General features: G+C 42.1%; 1 pseudogene; it reads left to right on the top strand.

Annotated features, from left to right (window-relative positions):
* The first annotated feature begins 5,039 nt into the window (after positions 1-5,039).
* Positions 5,040-5,942, top strand: LOC101660792 (annotated as a pseudogene).
* The last annotated feature ends 1,958 nt before the right edge of the window (positions 5,943-7,900 follow it).

Below are 7,900 nucleotides of genomic sequence, written 5' to 3'. Positions count from 1 at the left end.
GCTGACGCAGCCTGCCATTATTGTACTGCATGCATAGGCTGCAGTTGATAATCAGAGCTGTGTTGGGCATTCCACTTTACACCTCCTAGGGCACCAATTTTCAGGAACTGTTAGAACCCAATAGAAAAATCTCACCTAAAATTCATCTGTGAGCTAAATTACAGGAGAATCTATTATCATTCATTTTGCATGCACCATTAGTCTGGAGTACCAGCTGAACACCTCACAATCACAGGGGAGGATTTTACAAGCTTTGAGAATCCTGAGAATTGAAATGGGCAACCAAAGTATTTCCTTGTCATTCTGACTAAGAAGCAATTCTTAATCTCTCCATAAACAGGTAATAAATGTCCACTAGATGCCTATCCCTAGGCTGAGTCCTGGGTTAAAGTAGGAATGGAAGAATGGAAATTTAAAATCTAATTGCAAGAGGTGAAACAAATACCAAGCAATTAGAATGCAAGTGAATATCAAGCTATATAGTATTCAGTAAAATGGGGTTTTGGAATCCCTTAGGACCAATAATGAGAGTAGTGATACCAGGAGGGTAAGGGGGAAGGTGGGAGGCGGGGAGAAAGGGGGAACCGATCCCAATAATCTACCTATAGCCCACTCCCAGGGGGATGGATAACAGAAAAGTGGGTGAAGGGAGACATCAGTCAGTCTAAGACATGAAAAAAATAATAATTTATAAGCTATCAGGGGTTCATGAGGGAGGAAGGCTGGGGGAAGGAGGGGAAAATGAGTATCCCAAACCAAAGGCTCAAGTAGAAAGAAATGTTTAGAAAATGATGATGGCAACAAATGTATAAATGTGCTTGACCCAATGGATGGATGGATGAATTGTGATAAGAGCTGTCTGAGCCCCAATAAAATGATTTTAAAAAAGAAAAAACATAGGGATTTTGGAGAAGGATGAAAACAGTGCGAGTTTAAGGAAGTGGATGAACCTGAGGGTGGAGGTAGAAATTAAGCCTGAATTTGGAAATTGGAGGTTTAAAGTGGAGGATAGAGAGGAAATCACTTTGTCTAAGGAGGAGGTTGAAGGGAAGGGTGTGTGGTGTCTGTGTACTTGAGCTTGTTTGCATGTACTTGGGTACCACTTTCTGAGCCCTTAACTGGGGAGACAACAGGAGCAAGAGATGGACGAATAAAAATATAGCTCCCGTGCATACTGCCTAGAGAAATCTGGCTCATGGGAGAAAATGATGAACAATGTGAGTCCATTTATTATCAGGATTAGGGATAAATCCACCCCTTCTACAAATTCTGTTATCAGCCTACAACATACCTATTACCATCTTAGAGAAATTAATGACCTGTGCACCGCCATACATTAAATGGATAGGCTTCCACATCGTCAGGAGGCTGTCTGGATATAGTGGGTGTACCATGGGTCCACATGGGTATCACAAACTAATGGATAATTCTGATGCTACCGAAAGCATCTACTTTACTAGCTGGTACACCTAAGTGATAGATCCCAGTAAAGATGAGCCTCTTTAGACCCTTGTCAGTAAACAGTTTGCATGTGATTCCAAAGGCTAACCCCTTTGCCTCAAATTTAATGTACTATATGCTCTCCAGCAGTCTCTCTCAGTCTTCCTAATGCCGTGACCCTTTAATACAGTTCATGTGGTGGTGACCCCCAACCATAAAATTATTTTCGTTGTTACTTCATAACTGTAATTTTGCTACTGTTATGAATCAGGCGACTGCTGTGAAAGGGTCGTTCGACCCCCCAAAGGGGTCGTGACCCACAGGTTTGGAACCGCCGCTCTAAAGCTTCTCCCACATATCAGACTTTAGCTCTTCTGAAGCTGAGACCCTATTCTTGCTTGTCTTATCTTCCTCACCCCTACACTTTCCCATATCCTTCAACCACCCTCTTAGGAACACATTCCCTCAGTAAATCACTTGAACAAAAATCCCTGCCTTGGTCTTCCTTCTTGTATAACTGACATAAGGCATGCACCTACCCAGCTAGGTCTTCAAATTGTAACTGATGTGTTCTGCGTGTTATTGCTGCAAGGGAGTGTTGTAGTCTGTTCAAGAGCCAGTGGGCTGTGGGAGGAGAAGTGATGACTGCCCTCCTCATTAGCTAGCACGTATTCATTAAGCACTTTACCTAAAGGTCACGCTTACCCCTATGAGATAGAGTCAATGACGAGTCCTATATTTGTTGTTATGTGCCATCAACAGAATGAAACATTACCCAGTCTTGTGCCATCCTCATAATTGTTACACGTGATTCCATTGTTGCAGCTACCGTGTCAATCTAGTCCCTTGACACATTCTTACTTTCGTTGACCGTTTGCTTTACCAAGCATGCTATCCTTTTCTAGGGATTGGTCTCCTCTGAGAACTTGTCCAAAGTACTTAAGGCTGAGTCTCACCATCCTCAATTCTAAGGATATTCTGGCTCTCCTTATTCCAGGAAAGATTTGTCTGTTCTCCTGGTAGTCCACAGTCCTTTCCATTTTCTTTCCATCGCCACTATTCACATGCCTCAATTCTTCTTCAATCCTTCTTATCCATTGTCCAACTTTCTTCTACATAGGAGGCAATGGAAAAGCCCATCGCTTGGGTCAAGTGCACCTTAGTTCTCAGAAGGACATCTTTGCTCTTCTGCACTTTCAAGAGGTCTGCCTTGTGCAGACCTCCTCAATGCAACCCGTCATTTCTTATCTTGACTGCTACTTCCATGAGCATTGATTGTGCGTCAAAGCAAAATGACATCCTGGCCAAAGTCAATCTTTTCTTCATTCATCATGACTTTGTCCGTTTGTCTAGTGGTTGTCTAGAGGGTTTTGTTTTTCTCTACCTGACGTTGAAACCTATGCTTGTGGGCTGCAGCCCTTGTTCTTACTTAGCAAGTGCTGTGAGTCCTCTTCCCTTTCAGCCAAGTTGTATCACTTATATATCGCAGGTTGTTAATAAGTATTTCTCCATTTTTGATGCCATGATGCTCTTCTTCAGATATAGTTTAGCATCTCAGGTTATCTGCTCAGCATACACATGGAGTAAATATAGTGAAAAGATACAACCAAGATGCATAGTTTTGCTGACTTTAATTCATGCAGTATCCCTATCTTCTGTTCAAACAACTGCTTCTTGTTCGATATATAGGTTCCATGTGCTCATATAAAGTGTTCTGGAGTTCCGTTCTTCTCAATGTTATCCATAGTTTGTTATGATACACACAGTCCAATGCCTTTGCATAGTCAATATAACACAAATAAACATCTTTCTGCTATTTTCTATTTTCAGCCCAGATCCACCTGACATCAATAATGATATCCCTATAATTGATCAAGGATTCATGAGGGTGGGAGAGGATAAAAGAGAAGCTATACCAAGGGTTCATGTAGAAAATGCTTCGGAAGTGATGATGGCAATATGTATACAAATATGCTTGATACAATTGAAGCATGGAATATAATGAGTGGTAAAATCCCCAAATAAAATGATTTTTTAAGAATTCAAAAGAATAAAAAGAAGAAGAAGAAGAAGAATGATATCCCTCTCCATATCATTTTCTGAATCTGGATTCAGTTTCTGGTTTTTTTTTTTAATCAATTAATTGTTGCAACCATGTTGAACTATCTTCAGCAAAATTTCATTTGCATGTGATGTTAATGCTATTGTTCTGATTTCTGCATTCCGTTGTTTCACTTTTCTTTGGAATGGGTACAAATATGAATCTCATCCAGTCAGTTGGCCAGGTACCTGTCTTCCAGATTTCTTGGCACAGACTTGTGAGTACCACTAGTGCAGTGGTTCTCAACCATCCTAATGCTGCGAAACCTTTCATGCAGTTCATGTTGTGGTGACCCCCCCCCAACCATAAAATTATTTTCATTGCTACTTCATAACTGTCATTTTGCTACTGTGATGAATCGGGCAACCCCTGTGAAAGGGTCGTTCAACCCCCAAAGGGGTCGCGACCCATAGGTTGAGAACCGCTGCTCTAGTGGTTCATCAGTTTGTTATTTCACTTTGTATTCTATCTGAGATTTGAGGAAGAATACATTACAGGTTTCATGACGTCATACTTCATAAGTAGAAAAGCCAGGATTCCAACTCATTCCTGTTTAACTTTACAATTCCCAAATAATAATTTTTTATTATTGGACTGACTGGGCCATCAGCACAATCAGGCAGTAAATAGTTCTACTCAGCATCAAAGAGAGAATCAACTGATAGTAGTGGATCCTATTGAACACTTGCAAATGTGTCACCATGAATATGAAATGATTTCAGAGCTACACAGCTAATTATAAAAGAGCATAGAAAATTGCACAAAAGAATCTGAAGTAGGTAGAAGACAGAGGGACCACATCATTTATCATCCAAACTGAAATGACGTTGAGGATCATAGAACATTCCATTAATAATTACACAAGGAAATCAAATGTAAGCCAGGATTTTCTGAGCAAAGCAGGGTGCACCCTCTCCACAGCGATCGGGATCACACGGAGTGTAGTATTTTCTTGTGAAATAGTCCATTCTCCTGTCAATGGGACACACCGTATTGAGAAGAAACAGGGAGGGCTGGAGAGTAGAAGACAAGATAACACCCCACCGATAATAGTGTGGTCGCTCAAGGTTTCTATGTCTGGTTTTTGCTCTGATTTTCACCAGTGGAGTTGGTGGCCTTTTAAGGTTTTTTGAGTGCTCGCCAGAGGTTATCAATCAATCCTCTTGCTCCATGGATGATGAAAAGAATTATTCAACATATCCCTTCTAGTTATAATCTTTGTAACTCCCAACAAATGACTGGGTAAGGCTGTGAACATTTGAAATAGTTGCAGCAACCCACCTCCTCCAAGGGGATTAGATAGCTTGCTAATCATGTAAATAAGGTATAGGGGATGGGGCCATACAAAAAAGGTATATGGAATCCTAACGTGGGGTTAGTCAGTTTTGATGTTTTAGTAGGCTTAAAATGATCCATCCTGCAGACCGAAAGGAGAACTTCAGTATCATTAAGCATGAAGAGCTGCAGGTCTGCGGTGAGCTTTGGATGTCACTCTCTGTTCTGTAGGATGGGGTATGTTAAATTTGTCAAGAACAAGGCGTATGGCAAGAGATACCAAGTGACATTTAGAAGACAGCGAGAGGGAAAAACTGATTAGTATGCTCAAAAATGCTTGATAATCCAAGATAGAAATAAGTATAATACACCAAAACTCAGGATGATGATTCATGTAACCAACAGGGATACCATCTTCCAGATTGCTTATGCCCGTGTAGAAGCGGATCTGATGGTCTGTGCAGCTTATGCTCATGAACTTCCCATGTATGGTGTGAAAGTTGGCCTGAGCCATGATGCTGTAGCATACTGTACTGGCCTGCTGCTGGTCCCCAGGCTTCTTAGTAGGTTTGGCATGGACGAGATCTATGAAAGCCTAGTGGAGGTAACTGGAGATGAATACAATGTGGAGAATATTGATGGCCAACCTGGTACCTTCACCTGCTATCTCGATGCCGGCCTTGCCGGGCCTACCACTGGAATTAAAGTGTTTGGGGCTCGGAAAAGGGTTGTGGATGGAGGATTGTCTATCCCTCATAGTACCAAGTGATTCCCTGCATATGATTCAGAAAGCAAGGAATTCATTACAGAAATACATCGGAAACACAACCTGGGTCAGAACATCTCAGACTACATGCATTACCTAATGGAAGAGGATGAAGATGCTGTCAAGAAGCACATTTCTCCATACATCAAGAACAACATCACTCCTGATGGAGTGGAGGAGCTGTAGAAGAAAGCACATGCTACTATACGAGAGAATCCAGTTTATGAGAAGAAGTCTAAGAGAGATGCTAAACAGAAGAGGTGGAATCATCCCCAAATGTCTCTTGCCCAGGAGAAAGATTGGATAGCTCAGAAGAAGGCAAGCTTCCTCAGAGCTCAGGAACGGGTTGGAGAGAGCTAAGCCAAACCGTAATTTTCCATGAGGATTTACTACAGAAAGAAACTATACTATTCACCAAGTAGGAAAAAAAATAAAGAAAGAAGGAAAAAGAAAAAAGAATGAAGAGCCAAGAGTGGAGTATGTCATTTGGACCCAGAGTCCCTGTGCCAAGAAAGTCCTTAATCCGAGAGGCAGAGAGCTGTGACACAGGAGACAATGAGAGATGCCAAAAAGCATCCGCAGAGAAACAGTGGCAATAGAAGCAATAAATACAAGGGCCTGGCAGAAATGTGACCGAGCAGTGGACTTCCTGATCCATAGAGTGACTTTAGGTCAAGGCTTACTGATGGAGTGGGTGGCCTCTGAGCATGTAACTAACAGAACAGATAGAGCTTTAACACTTGTCTGAGGGGCCATAGGACTGAGAAGCCAAGGACCAGAGAAAGGCATACCTGTGGGTATGGCTGAGAAGAGGTTGTGCTATCTGTATCTTGAGAGTTCTTCACCTGGATTGTAACCTGTGACCTCCCTAATAAACCCTATACTTGTGAGCTTTGTCTAGGAGTTCTGTATGGCCATTGCAATGAGTGATCAAAACTAGCAGAGAAGCAGAAAGTTTTTTGAGAGGGCATTTGTGTCAGAAGGCGTAGAAAGGTTAGGGTAAAAAGGTTAGAGGTAAAAAGGTTTGTCCTGTCTGACCTCTGTCTCAAAGGAAACAGACTAAGGAGGATGATGTGGATGAACTTGACTCCCCTCCTCCTACCCTTGTAAGGTAGAAGGGGTCAGGCACTATCCTCATTAAATTATTACACAAGGAATCTGATCTCCAACAGGTATTCCCAATCACTGGGAAGATACTTTGTCCAACCCAGGTAGACTCTGCCATAGAAGTAAAATGTCTTTATCCTGGCGTATCTATATCCCCATGGAGTGTCCAGTGTCCTCTGGTGCCTTGTGAATTTTAGGGGTTTATATTGGGATAAACAAGAGGATGGAGATGTAGGATCCATGCCACCTTGCCCACCTTTGCCTCTCTAAGTTGTTTGAAATAACCTCAGCTGTGCTGATCTTGGTTTGGAAACAAGCCTTGCATCTCACTCTGACTAAGGGGAGTAGGGTGGGTGGGTGGTGGTGGGGCTGATGGAGTCCCCTTCTGCCATCCATCTGCAGTTCCAACACTGCCTGCTCACAGGGTATTTGCTCATCCTTCAAATGTCCAGGCACTGGAAACAGCCACTCTGCATTGCTTTTCTTTCAGGGCTCCCTCCCTTCAAGCTAATGCCAAGAAGGTGAACAGAAAAGGTCATGTACATGGCACTACTTGATGTTCGACTTTGTGAAGCGATCACTGAAGATATGGGTGCTATAGAAAAGTGTGGTGAAGAAACTAGGTGGTGTCCCGATATGAGAATGAATAGCACCTGGGGATTTAGAAGCTTGCTTTCAAACAAATAGCCATCTAAGTGAGGTGTCAACTAAGTCCACCGGGAAGAAGCACACCAGCGAGACAAGGATTTTAAATAATATAATTCTATTCTAAAGGAGGGATTGGTGTCAGAGCTTATATTGTGAACCCCTGGTTTGTAAAAGCCCCATATCCATTTTCAGGGTCCTCACGTGGATTAAGCCTCCAGTGAATCCTCTCTGATTACAGTTAAGGGATGAGAATAGTCCTGTTATCAGACAGAGAACACTGTAAAATCAATCATGGCAGATGTAGTTAGGTAAAATGTAATTATGGAAGTGTATGATATATGAATTTTATATCAATAAAACTTTTAAAATCTATTATCTTTTGACCTACTTTAAAGCAAGCGGCCATCAAGCTCAGAAGCAACAAAGCCCACATGGAAGAAGCACACCAGCCTATGCAACCACGAGGTGTCAAAGGGATCAGGTGTAAGGCATCATCAGAACAAAAAATCTTACCATAGTGAATGATGGGGGGAGTGCGGAATGGAGATCCAAAGCCCATTAGT

This window comes from Echinops telfairi, unplaced genomic scaffold (assembly GCF_000313985.2).
Source record: "Echinops telfairi isolate 266 unplaced genomic scaffold, ASM31398v2 ScPeMD7_4225;HRSCAF=4972, whole genome shotgun sequence".
Taxonomy (NCBI): Eukaryota; Metazoa; Chordata; class Mammalia; order Afrosoricida; family Tenrecidae; genus Echinops; species Echinops telfairi.
This window is presented reverse-complemented; position numbering and strand designations above follow the sequence as displayed.